Source organism: Ranitomeya imitator, chromosome 8, assembly GCF_032444005.1.
Source record: "Ranitomeya imitator isolate aRanImi1 chromosome 8, aRanImi1.pri, whole genome shotgun sequence".
Classification (NCBI taxonomy): domain Eukaryota; kingdom Metazoa; phylum Chordata; class Amphibia; order Anura; family Dendrobatidae; genus Ranitomeya; species Ranitomeya imitator.
In genome coordinates, this window is record NC_091289.1 from 81,099,932 (window position 1) to 81,119,396 (window position 19,465).

A 19,465-nucleotide genomic window follows, 5' to 3' on the forward strand; every position below is an offset into this window, starting at 1 on the left:
GGATTATGGGTGAAATATCACAAATACACATGCCCAGGAACATATTTCATCTACTTCTGATAGGAATATGGGTATAATTATTGTTCTGTATGGGGATTATGGGTGAAATATCACAAATACACATGCTCAGGAACATACTTCATCTACTTCTGATAGGAATATGGGTATATCTATTGTTCTGTATGGGGATTATGGGTGAAATATCACAAATACACATGCCCAGGAACATATTTCATCTACTTCTGATAGGAATATGGGTATATCTATTGTTCTGTATGAGGATTATGGGTGAAATATCACAAATACACATGCCCAGGAACATACTTCATCTACTTCTAATAGGAATATGGGTATATCTATTGTTCTGTATGGGGATTATGGGTGAAATATCACAAATACACATGCTCAGGAACATACTTCATCTACTTCTGATAGGAATATGGGTATATCTATTGATCTATATGGGGATTATGGGTGAAATATCACAAATACACATGCCCAGGAACATACTTCATCTACTTCTGATAGGAATATGGGTATATCTATTGATCTGTATGGGGATTATGGGTGAAATATCACAAATACACATGCCCAGGAACATACTTCATCTACTTCTGATAGGAATATGGGTATATCTATTGATCTATATGGGGATTATGGGTGAAATATCACAAATACACATGCCCAGGAACATACTTCATCTACTTCTGATAGGAATATGGGTATATCTATTGATCTGTATGGGGATTATGGGTGAAATATCACAAATACACATGCTCAGGAACATACTTCATCTACTTCTGATAGGAATATGGGTATATCTATTGATCTGTATTGGGATTATGGGTGAAATATCACAAATACACATGCCCAGGAACATACTTCATCTACTTCTGATAGGAATATGAGTATAATTATTGTTCTGTATGGGGATTATGGGTGAAATATCACAAATACACATGCCCAGGAACATACTTCATCTACTTCTGATAGGAATATGAGTATAATTATTGTTCTGTATGGGGATTATGGGTGAAATATCACAAATACACATGCCCAGGAACATATTTCATCTACTTCTGATAGGAATATGGGTATAATTATTGTTCTGTATGGGGATTATGGGTGAAATATCACAAATACACATGCCCAGGAACATACTTCATCTACTTCTGATAGGAATATGGGTATATCTATTGATCTGTATGGGGATTATGGGTGAAATATCACAAATACACATGCCCAGGAACATACTTCATCTACTTCTGATAGGAATATGAGTATAATTATTGTTCTGTATGGGGATTATGGGTGAAATATCACAAATACACATGCCCAGGAACATATTTCATCTACTTCTGATAGGAATATGGGTATATCTATTGTTCTGTATGAGGATTATGGGTGAAATATCACAAATACACATGCCCAGGAACATACTTCATCTACTTCTAATAGGAATATGGGTATATCTATTGTTCTGTATGGGGATTATGGGTGAAATATCACAAATACACATGCCCAGGAACATATTTCATCTACTTCTGATAGGAATATGGGTATATCTATTGTTCTGTATGAGGATTATGGGTGAAATATCACAAATACACATGCCCAGGAACATACTTCATCTACTTCTAATAGGAATATGGGTATATCTATTGATCTGTATGGGGATTATGGGTGAAATATCACAAATACACATGCCCAGGAACATACTTCATCTACTTCTGATAGGAATATGGGTATATCTATTGTTCTGTATGGGGATTATGGGTGAAATATCACAAATACACATGCTCAGGAACATACTTCATCTACTTCTGATAGGAATATGGGTATATCTATTGATCTATATGGGGATTATGGGTGAAATATCACAAATACACATGCCCAGGAACATACTTCATCTACTTCTGATAGGAATATGAGTATAATTATTGTTCTGTATGGGGATTATGGGTGAAATATCACAAATACACATGCCCAGGAACATATTTCATCTACTTCTGATAGGAATATGGGTATAATTATTGTTCTGTATGGGGATTCTGGGTGAAATATCACAAATACACATGCCCAGGAACATACTTCATCTACTTCTGATAGGAATATGGGTATAATTATTGTTCTGTATGGGGATTATGGGTGAAATATCACAAACACACATGCCCAGGAACATATTTCATCTACTTCTGATAGGAATATGGGTATATCTATTGTTCTGTATGGGGATTATGGGTGAAATATCACAAATACACATGCCCAGGAACATACTTCATCTACTTCTGATAGGAATATGGGTATATCTATTGTTCTGTATGGGGATTATGGGTGAAATATCACAAATACACATGCCCAGGAACATATTTCATCTACTTCTGATAGGAATATGGGTATATCTATTGTTCTGTATGAGGATTATGGTTGAAATATCACAAATACACATGCCCAGGAACATACTTCATCTACTTCTAATAGGAATATGGGTATAACTATTGTTCTGTATGGGGATTATGGGTGAAATATCACAAATACACATGCCCAGGAACATACTTCATCTACTTCTAATAGGAATATGGGTATATCTATTGTTCTGTATGGGGATTATGGGTGAAATATCACAAATACACATGCCCAGGAACATATTTCATCTACTTCTGATAGGAATATGGGTATATCTATTGTTCTGTATGGGGATTATGGGTGAAATATCACAAATACACATGCTCAGGAACATACTTCATCTACTTCTGATAGGAATATGGGTATATCTATTGATCTATATGGGGATTATGGGTGAAATATCACAAATACACATGCCCAGGAACATACTTCATCTACTTCTGATAGGAATATGAGTATAATTATTGTTCTGTATGGGGATTATGGGTGAAATATCACAAATACACATGCCCAGGAACATATTTCATCTACTTCTGATAGGAATATGGGTATAATTATTGTTCTGTATGGGGATTCTGGGTGAAATATCACAAATACACATGCCCAGGAACATACTTCATCTACTTCTGATAGGAATATGGGTATAATTATTGTTCTGTATGGGGATTATGGGTGAAATATCACAAATACACATGCCCAGGAACATATTTCATCTACTTCTGATAGGAATATGGGTATATCAATTGTTCTGTATGGGGATTATGGGTGAAATATCACAAATACACATGCCCAGGAACATACTTCTTCTACTTCTGATAGGAATATGGGTATATCTATTGTTCTGTATGGGGATTATGGGTGAAATATCACAAATACACATGCCCAGGAACATATTTCATCTACTTCTGATAGGAATATGGGTATATCTATTGTTGTGTATGAGGATTATGGTTGAAATATCACAAATACACATGCCCAGGAACATACTTCATCTACTTCTAATAGGAATATGGGTATAACTATTGTTCTGTATGGGGATTATGGGTGAAATATCACAAATACACATGCCCAGGAACATACTTCATCTACTTCTAATAGGAATATGGGTATATCTATTGATCTGTATGGGGATTATGGGTGAAATATCACAAATACACATGCCCAGGAACATATTTCATCTACTTCTGATAGGAATATGGGTATATCTATTGATCTGTATGGGGATTATGGGTGAAATATCACAAATACACATGCCCAGGAACATATTTCATCTACTTCTGATAGGAATATGGGTATATCTATTGATCTGTATGGGGATTATGGGTGAAATATCACAAATACACATGTCCAGGAACATATTTCATCTACTTCTGATAGGAATATGGGTATAATTATTGTTCTGTATGGGGATTATTGGTGAAATATCACAAATACACATGCCCAGGAAGATATTTCATCTACTTCTGATAGGAATATGAGTATAATTATTGTTCTGTATGGGGATTATGGGTGAAATATCACAAATACACATGCCCAGGAACATACTTCATCTACTTCTGATAGGAATATGGGTATAACTATTGTTCTGTATGGGGATTATGGGTGAAATATCACAAATACACATGCCCAGGAACATATTTCATCTACTTCTGATAGGAATATGGGTATATCTATTGATCTGTATGGGGATTATGGGTGAAATATCACAAATACACATGCCCAGGAACATATTTCATCTACTTCTGATAGGAATATGGGTATAATTATTGTTCTGTATGAGGATTATGGGTGAAATATCACAAATACACATGCCCAGGAACATATTTCATCTACTTCTGATAGGAATATGGGTATAATTATTGTTCTGTATGGGGATTATGGGTGAAATATCACAAATACACATGCCCAGGAACATATTTCATCTACTTCTAATAGGAATATGGGTATAATTATTGTTCTGTATGGGGATTATGGGTGAAATATCACAAATACACATGCCCAGGAACATACTTCATCTACTTCTAATAGGAATATGGGTATATCTATTGTTCTGTATGGGGATTATGGGTGAAATATCACAAATACACATGCCCAGGAACATATTTCATCTACTTCTGATAGGAATATGGGTATAATTATTGTTCTGTATGGGGATTATGGGTGAAATATCACAAATACACATGCCCAGGAACATATTTCATCTACTTCTGATAGGAATATGAGTATAACTATTGTTCTGTATGGGGATTATGGGTGAAATATCACAAATACACATGTCCAGGAACATATTTCATCTACTTCTGATAGGAATATGAGTATATCTATTGTTCTGTATGGGGATTATGGGTGAAATATCACAAATACACATGCCCAGGAACATATTTCATCTACTTCTGATAGGAATATGAGTATATCTATTGATCTGTATGGGGATTATGGGTGAAATATCACAAATACACATGCCCAGGAACATATTTCATCTACTTCTGATAGGAATATGGGTATAATTATTGTTCTGTATGGGGATTATGGGTGAAATATCACAAATACACATGCCCAGGAACATACTTCATCTACTTCTAATAGGAATATGGGTATATCTATTGTTCTGTATGGGGATTATGGGTGAAATATCACAAATACACATGCCCAGGAACATACTTCATCTACTTCTGATAGGAATATGGGTATATCTATTGTTCTGTATGGGGATTATGGGTGAAATATCACAAATACACATGCCCAGGAACATATTTCATCTACTTCTGATAGGAATATGGGTATATCTATTGATCTGTATGGGGATTATGGGTGAAATATCACAAATACACATGCCCAGGAACATATTTCATCTACTTCTGATAGGAATATGGGTATAATTATTGTTCTGTATGAGGATTATGGGTGAAATATCACAAATACACATGCCCAGGAACATATTTCATCTACTTCTGATAGGAATATTGGTATATCTATTGTTCTGTATGGGGATTATGGGTGAAATATCACAAATACACATGCCCAGGAACATATTTCATCTACTTCTGATAGGAATATGGGTATATCTATTGTTCTGTATGGGGATTATGGGTGAAATATCACAAATACACATGCCCAGGAACATATTTCATCTACTTCTGATAGGAATATTGGTATATCTATTGTTCTGTATGGGGATTATGGGTGAAATATCACAAATACACATGCCCAGGAACATATTTCATCTACTTCTGATAGGAATATGGGTATAATTATTGTTCTGTATGGGAATTATGGGTGAAATATCACAAATACACATGCCCAGGAACATATTTCATCTACTTCTGATAGGAATATGGGTATAATTATTGTTCTGTATGGGGATTATGGGTGAAATATCACAAATACACATGCCCAGGAACATACTTCATCTACTTCTAATAGGAATATGGGTATATCTATTGTTCTGTATGGGGATTATGGGTGAAGTATCACAAATACACATGCCCAGGAACATATTTCATCTACTTCTGATAGGAATATGGGTATAATTATTGTTCTGTATGGGGATTATGGGTGAAATATCACAAATACACATGCCCAGGAACATATTTCATCTACTTCTGATAGGAATATGAGTATAACTATTGTTCTGTATGGGGATTATGGGTGAAATATCACAAATACACATGTCCAGGAACATATTTCATCTACTTCTGATAGGAATATGAGTATATCTATTGTTCTGTATGGGGATTATGGGTGAAATATCACAAATACACATGCCCAGGAACATATTTCATCTACTTCTGATAGGAATATGAGTATATCTATTGATCTGTATGGGGATTATGGGTGAAATATCACAAATACACATGCCCAGGAACATATTTCATCTACTTCTGATAGGAATATGGGTATAATTATTGTTCTGTATGGGGATTATGGGTGAAATATCACAAATACACATGCCCAGGAACATACTTCACCTACTTCTAATAGGAATATGGGTATATCTATTGTTCTGTATGGGGATTATGGGTGAAATATCACAAATACACATGCCCAGGAACATACTTCATCTACTTCTGATAGGAATATGGGTATATCTATAGTCCTGTATGGGGATTATGGGTGAAATATCACAAATACACATGCCCAGGAACATATTTCATCTACTTCTGATAGGAATATGGGTATATCTATTGATCTGTATGGGGATTATGGGTGAAATATCACAAATACACATGCCCAGGAACATATTTCATCTACTTCTGATATGAATATGGGTATAATTATTGTTCTGTATGAGGATTATGGGTGAAATATCACAAATACACATGCCCAGGAACATATTTCATCTACTTCTGATAGGAATATGGGTATAATTATTGTTCTGTATGGGGATTATGGGTGAAATATCACAAATACACATGCCCAGGAACATATTTCATCTACTTCTGATAGGAATATGGGTATAATTATTGTTCTGTATGGGGATTATGGGTGAAATATCACAAATACACATGCCCAGGAACATACTTCATCTACTTCTAATAGGAATATGGGTATATCTATTGTTCTGTATGGGGATTATGGGTGAAATATCACAAATACACATGCCCAGGAACATATTTCATCTACTTCTGATAGGAATATGGGTATAATTATTGTTCTGTATGGGGATTATGGGTGAAATATCACAAATACACATGCCCAGGAACATACTTCATCTACTTCTAATAGGAATATGGGTATATCTATTGTTCTGTATGGGGATTATGGGTGAAATATCACAAATACACATGCCCAGGAACATATTTCATCTACTTCTGATAGGAATATGGGTATAATTATTGTTCTGTATGGGGATTATGGGTGAAATATCACAAATACACATGCCCAGGAACATATTTCATCTACTTCTAATAGGAATATGAGTATATCTATTGTTCTGTATGGGGATTATGGGTGAAATATCACAAATACACATGCCCAGGAACATATTTCATCTACTTCTGATAGGAATATGAGTATATCTATTGATCTGTATGGGGATTATGGGTGAAATATCACAAATACACATGCCCAGGAACATATTTCATCTACTTCTGATAGGAATATGAGTATAACTATTGTTCTGTATGTGGATTATGGGTGAAATATCACAAATACACATGCCCAGGAACATATTTCATCTACTTCTGATAGGAATATGGGTATATCTATTGTTCTGTATGGGGATTATGGGTGAAATATCACAAATACACATGCCCAGGAACATACTTCATCTACTTCTGATAGGAATATGAGTATATCTATTGTTCTGTATGGGGATTATGGGTGAAATATCACAAATACACATGCCCAGGAACATATTTCATCTACTTCTGATAGGAATATGAGTATATCTATTGATCTGTATGGGGATTATGGGTGAAATATCACAAATACACATGCCCAGGAACATATTTCATCTACTTCTGATAGGAATATGAGTATATCTATTGATCTGTATGGGGATTATGGGTGAAATATCACAAATACACATGCCCAGGAACACATTTCATCTACTTCTGATAGGAATATGAGTATAACTATTGTTCTGTATGTGGATTATGGGTGAAATATCACAAATACACATGCCCAGGAACATATTTCATCTACTTCTGATAGGAATATGGGTATATCTATTGTTCTGTATGGGGATTATGGGTGAAATATCACAAATACACATGCCCAGGAACATATTTCATCTACTTCTGATAGGAATATGAGTATATCTATTGATCTGTATGGGGATTATGGGTGAAATATCACAAATACACATGCCCAGGAACATATTTCATCTACTTCTGATAGGAATATGAGTATAACTATTGTTCTGTATGGGGATTATGGGTGAAATATCACAAATACACATGCCCAGGAACATATTTCATCTACTTCTGATAGGAATATGAGTATAACTATTGTTCTGTATGGGGATTATGGGTGAAATATCACAAATACACATGTCCAGGAACATATTTCATCTACTTCTGATAGGAATATGAGTATATCTATTGTTCTGTATGGGGATTATGGGTGAAATATCACAAATACACATGCCCAGGAACATATTTCATCTACTTCTGATAGGAATATGGGTATAACTATTGATCTGTATGGGGATTATGGGGGAAATATCACAAATACACATGCTCAGGAACATACTTCATCTACTTCTGATAGGAATATGGGTATAACTATTGTTCTGTATGGGGATTATGGGTGAAATATCACAAATACACATGCCCAGGAACATACTTCATCTACTTCTGATAGGAATATAGGTATATCTATTGATCTATATGGGGATTATGGGTGAAATATCACAAATACACATGCCCAGGAACATACTTCATCTACTTCTGATAGGAATATGGGTATATCTATTGATCTGTATGGGGATTATGGGTGAAATATCACAAATACACATGCTCAGGAACATACTTCATCTACTTCTGATAGGAATATGGGTATAATTATTGTTCTGTATGGGGATTATGGGTGAAATATCACAAATACACATGCTCAGGAACATACTTCATCTACTTCTGATAGGAATATGGGTATATCTATTGATCTGTATGGGGATTATGGGTGAAATATCACAAATACACATGCCCAGGAACATACTTCATCTACTTCTGATAGGAATATGGGTATAATTATTGTTCTGTATGGGGATTATGGGTGAAATATCACAAATACACATGCCCAGGAACATATTTCATCTACTTCTGATAGGAATATGGGTATAATTATTGTTCTGTATGGGGATTATGGGTGAAATATCACAAATACACATGCTCAGGAACATACTTCATCTACTTCTGATAGGAATATGGGTATATCTATTGTTCTGTATGGGGATTATGGGTGAAATATCACAAATACACATGCCCAGGAACATATTTCATCTACTTCTGATAGGAATATGGGTATATCTATTGTTCTGTATGAGGATTATGGGTGAAATATCACAAATACACATGCCCAGGAACATACTTCATCTACTTCTAATAGGAATATGGGTATATCTATTGTTCTGTATGGGGATTATGGGTGAAATATCACAAATACACATGCTCAGGAACATACTTCATCTACTTCTGATAGGAATATGGGTATATCTATTGATCTATATGGGGATTATGGGTGAAATATCACAAATACACATGCCCAGGAACATACTTCATCTACTTCTGATAGGAATATGGGTATATCTATTGATCTGTATGGGGATTATGGGTGAAATATCACAAATACACATGCCCAGGAACATACTTCATCTACTTCTGATAGGAATATGGGTATATCTATTGATCTATATGGGGATTATGGGTGAAATATCACAAATACACATGCCCAGGAACATACTTCATCTACTTCTGATAGGAATATGGGTATATCTATTGATCTGTATGGGGATTATGGGTGAAATATCACAAATACACATGCTCAGGAACATACTTCATCTACTTCTGATAGGAATATGGGTATATCTATTGATCTGTATTGGGATTATGGGTGAAATATCACAAATACACATGCCCAGGAACATACTTCATCTACTTCTGATAGGAATATGAGTATAATTATTGTTCTGTATGGGGATTATGGGTGAAATATCACAAATACACATGCCCAGGAACATACTTCATCTACTTCTGATAGGAATATGAGTATAATTATTGTTCTGTATGGGGATTATGGGTGAAATATCACAAATACACATGCCCAGGAACATATTTCATCTACTTCTGATAGGAATATGGGTATAATTATTGTTCTGTATGGGGATTATGGGTGAAATATCACAAATACACATGCCCAGGAACATACTTCATCTACTTCTGATAGGAATATGGGTATATCTATTGATCTGTATGGGGATTATGGGTGAAATATCACAAATACACATGCCCAGGAACATACTTCATCTACTTCTGATAGGAATATGAGTATAATTATTGTTCTGTATGGGGATTATGGGTGAAATATCACAAATACACATGCCCAGGAACATATTTCATCTACTTCTGATAGGAATATGGGTATATCTATTGTTCTGTATGAGGATTATGGGTGAAATATCACAAATACACATGCCCAGGAACATACTTCATCTACTTCTAATAGGAATATGGGTATATCTATTGTTCTGTATGGGGATTATGGGTGAAATATCACAAATACACATGCCCAGGAACATATTTCATCTACTTCTGATAGGAATATGGGTATATCTATTGTTCTGTATGAGGATTATGGGTGAAATATCACAAATACACATGCCCAGGAACATACTTCATCTACTTCTAATAGGAATATGGGTATATCTATTGATCTGTATGGGGATTATGGGTGAAATATCACAAATACACATGCCCAGGAACATACTTCATCTACTTCTGATAGGAATATGGGTATATCTATTGTTCTGTATGGGGATTATGGGTGAAATATCACAAATACACATGCTCAGGAACATACTTCATCTACTTCTGATAGGAATATGGGTATATCTATTGATCTATATGGGGATTATGGGTGAAATATCACAAATACACATGCCCAGGAACATACTTCATCTACTTCTGATAGGAATATGAGTATAATTATTGTTCTGTATGGGGATTATGGGTGAAATATCACAAATACACATGCCCAGGAACATATTTCATCTACTTCTGATAGGAATATGGGTATAATTATTGTTCTGTATGGGGATTCTGGGTGAAATATCACAAATACACATGCCCAGGAACATACTTCATCTACTTCTGATAGGAATATGGGTATAATTATTGTTCTGTATGGGGATTATGGGTGAAATATCACAAACACACATGCCCAGGAACATATTTCATCTACTTCTGATAGGAATATGGGTATATCTATTGTTCTGTATGGGGATTATGGGTGAAATATCACAAATACACATGCCCAGGAACATACTTCATCTACTTCTGATAGGAATATGGGTATATCTATTGTTCTGTATGGGGATTATGGGTGAAATATCACAAATACACATGCCCAGGAACATATTTCATCTACTTCTGATAGGAATATGGGTATATCTATTGTTCTGTATGAGGATTATGGTTGAAATATCACAAATACACATGCCCAGGAACATACTTCATCTACTTCTAATAGGAATATGGGTATAACTATTGTTCTGTATGGGGATTATGGGTGAAATATCACAAATACACATGCCCAGGAACATACTTCATCTACTTCTAATAGGAATATGGGTATATCTATTGTTCTGTATGGGGATTATGGGTGAAATATCACAAATACACATGCCCAGGAACATATTTCATCTACTTCTGATAGGAATATGGGTATATCTATTGTTCTGTATGGGGATTATGGGTGAAATATCACAAATACACATGCTCAGGAACATACTTCATCTACTTCTGATAGGAATATGGGTATATCTATTGATCTATATGGGGATTATGGGTGAAATATCACAAATACACATGCCCAGGAACATACTTCATCTACTTCTGATAGGAATATGAGTATAATTATTGTTCTGTATGGGGATTATGGGTGAAATATCACAAATACACATGCCCAGGAACATATTTCATCTACTTCTGATAGGAATATGGGTATAATTATTGTTCTGTATGGGGATTCTGGGTGAAATATCACAAATACACATGCCCAGGAACATACTTCATCTACTTCTGATAGGAATATGGGTATAATTATTGTTCTGTATGGGGATTATGGGTGAAATATCACAAATACACATGCCCAGGAACATATTTCATCTACTTCTGATAGGAATATGGGTATATCAATTGTTCTGTATGGGGATTATGGGTGAAATATCACAAATACACATGCCCAGGAACATACTTCATCTACTTCTGATAGGAATATGGGTATATCTATTGTTCTGTATGGGGATTATGGGTGAAATATCACAAATACACATGCCCAGGAACATATTTCATCTACTTCTGATAGGAATATGGGTATATCTATTGTTCTGTATGAGGATTATGGTTGAAATATCACAAATACACATGCCCAGGAACATACTTCATCTACTTCTAATAGGAATATGGGTATAACTATTGTTCTGTATGGGGATTATGGGTGAAATATCACAAATACACATGCCCAGGAACATACTTCATCTACTTCTAATAGGAATATGGGTATATCTATTGATCTGTATGGGGATTATGGGTGAAATATCACAAATACACATGCCCAGGAACATATTTCATCTACTTCTGATAGGAATATGGGTATATCTATTGATCTGTATGGGGATTATGGGTGAAATATCACAAATACACATGCCCAGGAACATATTTCATCTACTTCTGATAGGAATATGGGTATATCTATTGATCTGTATGGGGATTATGGGTGAAATATCACAAATACACATGTCCAGGAACATATTTCATCTACTTCTGATAGGAATATGGGTATAATTATTGTTCTGTATGGGGATTATGGGTGAAATATCACAAATACACATGCCCAGGAAGATATTTCATCTACTTCTGATAGGAATATGAGTATAATTATTGTTCTGTATGGGGATTATGGGTGAAATATCACAAATACACATGCCCAGGAACATACTTCATCTACTTCTGATAGGAATATGGGTATAACTATTGTTCTGTATGGGGATTATGGGTGAAATATCACAAATACACATGCCCAGGAACATATTTCATCTACTTCTGATAGGAATATGGGTATATCTATTGATCTGTATGGGGATTATGGGTGAAATATCACAAATACACATGCCCAGGAACATATTTCATCTACTTCTGATAGGAATATGGGTATAATTATTGTTCTGTATGAGGATTATGGGTGAAATATCACAAATACACATGCCCAGGAACATATTTCATCTACTTCTGATAGGAATATGGGTATAATTATTGTTCTGTATGGGGATTATGGGTGAAATATCACAAATACACATGCCCAGGAACATATTTCATCTACTTCTAATAGGAATATGGGTATAATTATTGTTCTGTATGGGGATTATGGGTGAAATATCACAAATACACATGCCCAGGAACATACTTCATCTACTTCTAATAGGAATATGGGTATATCTATTGTTCTGTATGGGGATTATGGGTGAAATATCACAAATACACATGCCCAGGAACATATTTCATCTACTTCTGATAGGAATATGGGTATAATTATTGTTCTGTATGGGGATTATGGGTGAAATATCACAAATACACATGCCCAGGAACATATTTCATCTACTTCTGATAGGAATATGAGTATAACTATTGTTCTGTATGGGGATTATGGGTGAAATATCACAAATACACATGTCCAGGAACATATTTCATCTACTTCTGATAGGAATATGAGTATATCTATTGTTCTGTATGGGGATTATGGGTGAAATATCACAAATACACATGCCCAGGAACATATTTCATCTACTTCTGATAGGAATATGAGTATATCTATTGATCTGTATGGGGATTATGGGTGAAATATCACAAATACACATGCCCAGGAACATATTTCATCTACTTCTGATAGGAATATGGGTATAATTATTGTTCTGTATGGGGATTATGGGTGAAATATCACAAATACACATGCCCAGGAACATACTTCATCTACTTCTAATAGGAATATGGGTATATCTATTGTTCTGTATGGGGATTATGGGTGAAATATCACAAATACACATGCCCAGGAACATACTTCATCTACTTCTGATAGGAATATGGGTATATCTATTGTTCTGTATGGGGATTATGGGTGAAATATCACAAATACACATGCCCAGGAACATATTTCATCTACTTCTGATAGGAATATGGGTATATCTATTGATCTGTATGGGGATTATGGGTGAAATATCACAAATACACATGCCCAGGAACATATTTCATCTACTTCTGATAGGAATATGGGTATAATTATTGTTCTGTATGAGGATTATGGGTGAAATATCACAAATACACATGCCCAGGAACATATTTCATCTACTTCTGATAGGAATATGGATATAATTATTGTTCTGTATGGGGATTATGGGTGAAATATCACAAATACACATGCCCAGGAACATACTTCATCTACTTCTGATAGGAATATGGGTATATCTATTGATCTGTATGGGGATTATGGGTGAAATATCACAAATACACATGCCCAGGAACATACTTCATCTACTTCTGATAGGAATATGAGTATAATTATTGTTCTGTATGGGGATTATGGGTGAAATATCACAAATACACATGCCCAGGAACATACTTCATCTACTTCTGATAGGAATATGAGTATAATTATTGTTCTGTATGGGGATTATGGGTGAAATATCACAAATACACATGCCCAGGAACATACTTCATCTACTTCTGATAGGAATATGGGTATAACTATTGTTCTGTATGGGGATTATGGGTGAAATATCACAAATACACATGCCCAGGAACATATTTCATCTACTTCTGATAGGAATATGGGTATATCTTTTGATCTGTATGGGGATTATGGGTGAAATATCACAAATACACATGCCCAGGAACATATTTCATCTACTTCTGATAGGAATATGGGTATAATTATTGTTCTGTATGAGGATTATGGGTGAAATATCACAAATACACATGCCCAGGAACATATTTCATCTACTTCTGATAGGAATATGGGTATAATTATTGTTCTGTATGGGGATTATGGGTGAAATATCACAAATACACATGCCCAGGAACATATTTCATCTACTTCTGATAGGAATATGGGTATAATTATTGTTCTGTATGGGGATTATGGGTGAAATATCACAAATACACATGCCCAGGAACATACTTCATCTACTTCTAATAGGAATATGGGTATATCTATTGTTCTGTATGGGGATTATGGGTGAAATATCACAAATACACATGCCCAGGAACATATTTCATCTACTTCTGATAGGAATATGGGTATAATTATTGTTCTGTATGGGGATTATGGGTGAAATATCACAAATACACATGCCCAGGAACATATTTCATCTACTTCTGATAGGAATATGAGTATAACTATTGTTCTGTATGGGGATTATGGGTGAAATATCACAAATACACATGTCCAGGAACATATTTCATCTACTTCTGATAGGAATATGAGTATATCTATTGTTCTGTATGGGGATTATGGGTGAAATATCACAAATACACATGCCCAGGAACATATTTCATCTACTTCTGATAGGAATATGAGTATATCTATTGATCTGTATGGGGATTATGGGTGAAATATCACAAATACACATGCCCAGGAACATATTTCATCTACTTCTGATAGGAATATGGGTATAATTATTGTTCTGTATGGGGATTATGGGTGAAATATCACAAATACACATGCCCAGGAACATACTTCATCTACTTCTAATAGGAATATGGGTATATCTATTGTTCTGTATGGGGATTATGGGTGAAATATCACAAATACACATGCCCAGGAACATATTTCATCTACTTCTGATAGGAATATGGGTATATCTATTGTTCTGTATGGGGATTATGGGTGAAATATCACAAATACACATGCTCAGGAACATACTTCATCTACTTCTGATAGGAATATGGGTATATCTATTGTTCTGTATGGGGATTATGGGTGAAATATCACAAATACACATGCTCAGGAACATACTTCATCTACTTCTGATAGGAATATGGGTATATCTATTGATCTATATGGGGATTATGGGTGAAATATCACAAATACACATGCCCAGGAACATACTTCATCTACTTCTGATAGGAATATGAGTATAATTATTGTTCTGTATGGGGATTATGGGTGAAATATCACAAATACACATGCCCAGGAACATATTTCATCTACTTCTGATAGGAATATGGGTATAATTATTGTTCTGTATGGGGATTCTGGGTGAAATATCACAAATACACATGCCCAGGAACATACTTCATCTACTTCTGATAGGAATATGGGTATAATTATTGTTCTGTATGGGGATTATGGGTGAAATATCACAAATACACATGCCCAGGAACATATTTCATCTACTTCTGATAGGAATATGGGTATATCTATTGTTCTGTATGGGGATTATGGGTGAAATATCACAAATACACATGCCCAGGAACATACTTCATCTACTTCTGATAGGAATATGGGTATATCTATTGTTCTGTATGGGGATTATGGGTGAAATATCACAAATACACATGCCCAGGAACATATTTCATCTACTTCTGATAGGAATATGGGTATATCTATTGTTCTGTATGAGGATTATGGTTGAAATATCACAAATACACATGCCCAGGAACATACTTCATCTACTTCTAATAGGAATATGGGTATAACTATTGTTCTGTATGGGGATTATGGGTGAAATATCACAAATACACATGCCCAGGAACATACTTCATCTACTTCTAATAGGAATATGGGTATATCTATTGATCTGTATGGGGATTATGGGTGAAATATCACAAATACACATGCCCAGGAACATATTTCATCTACTTCTGATAGGAATATGGGTATATCTATTGATCTGTATGGGGATTATGGGTGAAATATCACAAATACACATGCCCAGGAACATATTTCATCTACTTCTGATAGGAATATGGGTATATCTATTGATCTGTATGGGGATTATGGGTGAAATATCACAAATACACATGTCCAGGAACATATTTCATCTACTTCTGATAGGAATATGGGTATAATTATTGTTCTGTATGGGGATTATGGGTGAAATATCACAAATACACATGCCCAGGAACATATTTCATCTACTTCTGATAGGAATATGAGTATAATTATTGTTCTGTATGGGGATTATGGGTGAAATATCACAAATACACATGCCCAGGAACATACTTCATCTACTTCTGATAGGAATATGGGTATAACTATTGTTCTGTATGGGGATTATGGGTGAAATATCACAAATACACATGCCCAGGAACATATTTCATCTACTTCTGATAGGAATATGGGTATATCTATTGATCTGTATGGGGATTATGGGTGAAATATCACAAATACACATGCCCAGGAACATATTTCATCTACTTCTGATAGGAATATGGGTATAATTATTGTTCTGTATGAGGATTATGGGTGAAATATCACAAATACACATGCCCAGGAACATATTTCATCTACTTCTGATAGGAATATGGGTATAATTATTGTTCTGTATGGGGATTATGGGTGAAATATCACAAATACACATGCCCAGGAACATATTTCATCTACTTCTGATAGGAATATGGGTATAATTATTGTTCTGTATGGGGATTATGGGTGAAATATCACAAATACACATGCCCAGGAACATACTTCATCTACTTCTAATAGGAATATGGGTATATCTATTGTTCTGTATGGGGATTATGGGTGAAATATCACAAATACACATGCCCAGGAACATATTTCATCTACTTCTGATAGGAATATGGGTATAATTATTGTTCTGTATGGGGATTATGGGTGAAATATCACAAATACACATGCCCAGGAACATATTTCATCTACTTCTGATAGGAATATGAGTATAACTATTGTTCTGTATGGGGATTATGGGTGAAATATCACAAATACACATGTCCAGGAACATATTTCATCTACTTCTGATAGGAATATGAGTATATCTATTGTTCTGTATGGGGATTATGGGTGAAATATCACAAATACACATGCCCAGGAACATATTTCATCTACTTCTGATAGGAATATGAGTATATCTATTGATCTGTATGGGGATTATGGGTGAAATATCACAAATACACATGCCCAGGAACATATTTCATCTACTTCTGATAGGAATATGGGTATAATTATTGTTCTGTATGGGGATTATGGGTGAAATATCACAAATACACATGCCCAGGAACATACTTCATCTACTTCTAATAGGAATATGGGTATATCTATTGTTCTGTATGGGGATTATGGGTGAAATATCACAAATACACATGCCCAGGAACATACTTCATCTACTTCTGATAGGAATATGGGTATATCTATTGTTCTGTATGGGGATTATGGGTGAAATATCACAAATACACTTGCCCAGGAACATATTTCATCTACTTCTGATAGGAATATGGGTATATCTATTGATCTGTATGGGGATTATGGGTGAAATATCACAAATACACATGCCCAGGAACATATTTCATCTACTTCTGATAGGAATATGGGTATAATTATTGTTCTGTATGAGGATTATGGGTGAAATATCACAAATACACATGCCCAGGAACATATTTCATCTACTTCTGATAGGAATATGGATATAATTATTGTTCTGTATGGGGATTATGGGTGAAATATCACAAATACACATGCCCAGGAACATATTTCATCTACTTCTGATAGGAATATGAGTATATCTATTGATCTGTATGGGGATTATGGGTGAAATATCACAAATACACATGCTCAGGAACATACTTCATCTACTTCTGATAGGAATATGGGTATAACTATTGTTCTGTACGGGGATTATGGGTGAAATATCACAAATACACATGCCCAGGAACATACTTCATCTACTTCTGATAGGAATATGGGTATATCTATTGATCTATATGGGGATTATGGGTGAAATATCACAAATACACATGCCCAGGAACATACTTCATCTACTTCTGATAGGAATATGGGTATATCTATTGATCTGTATGGGGATTATGGGTGAAATATCACAAATACACATGCTCAGGAACATACTTCATCTACTTCTGATAGGAATATGGGTATAATTATTGTTCTGTATGGGGATTATGGGTGAAATATCACAAATACACATGCTCAGGAACATACTTCATCTACTTCTGATAGGAATATGGGTATATCTATTGATCTGTATGGGGATTATGGGTGAAATATCACAAATACACATGCCCAGGAACATACTTCATCTACTTCTGATAGGAATATGGGTATAATTATTGTTCTGTATGGGGATTATGGGTGAAATATCACAAATACA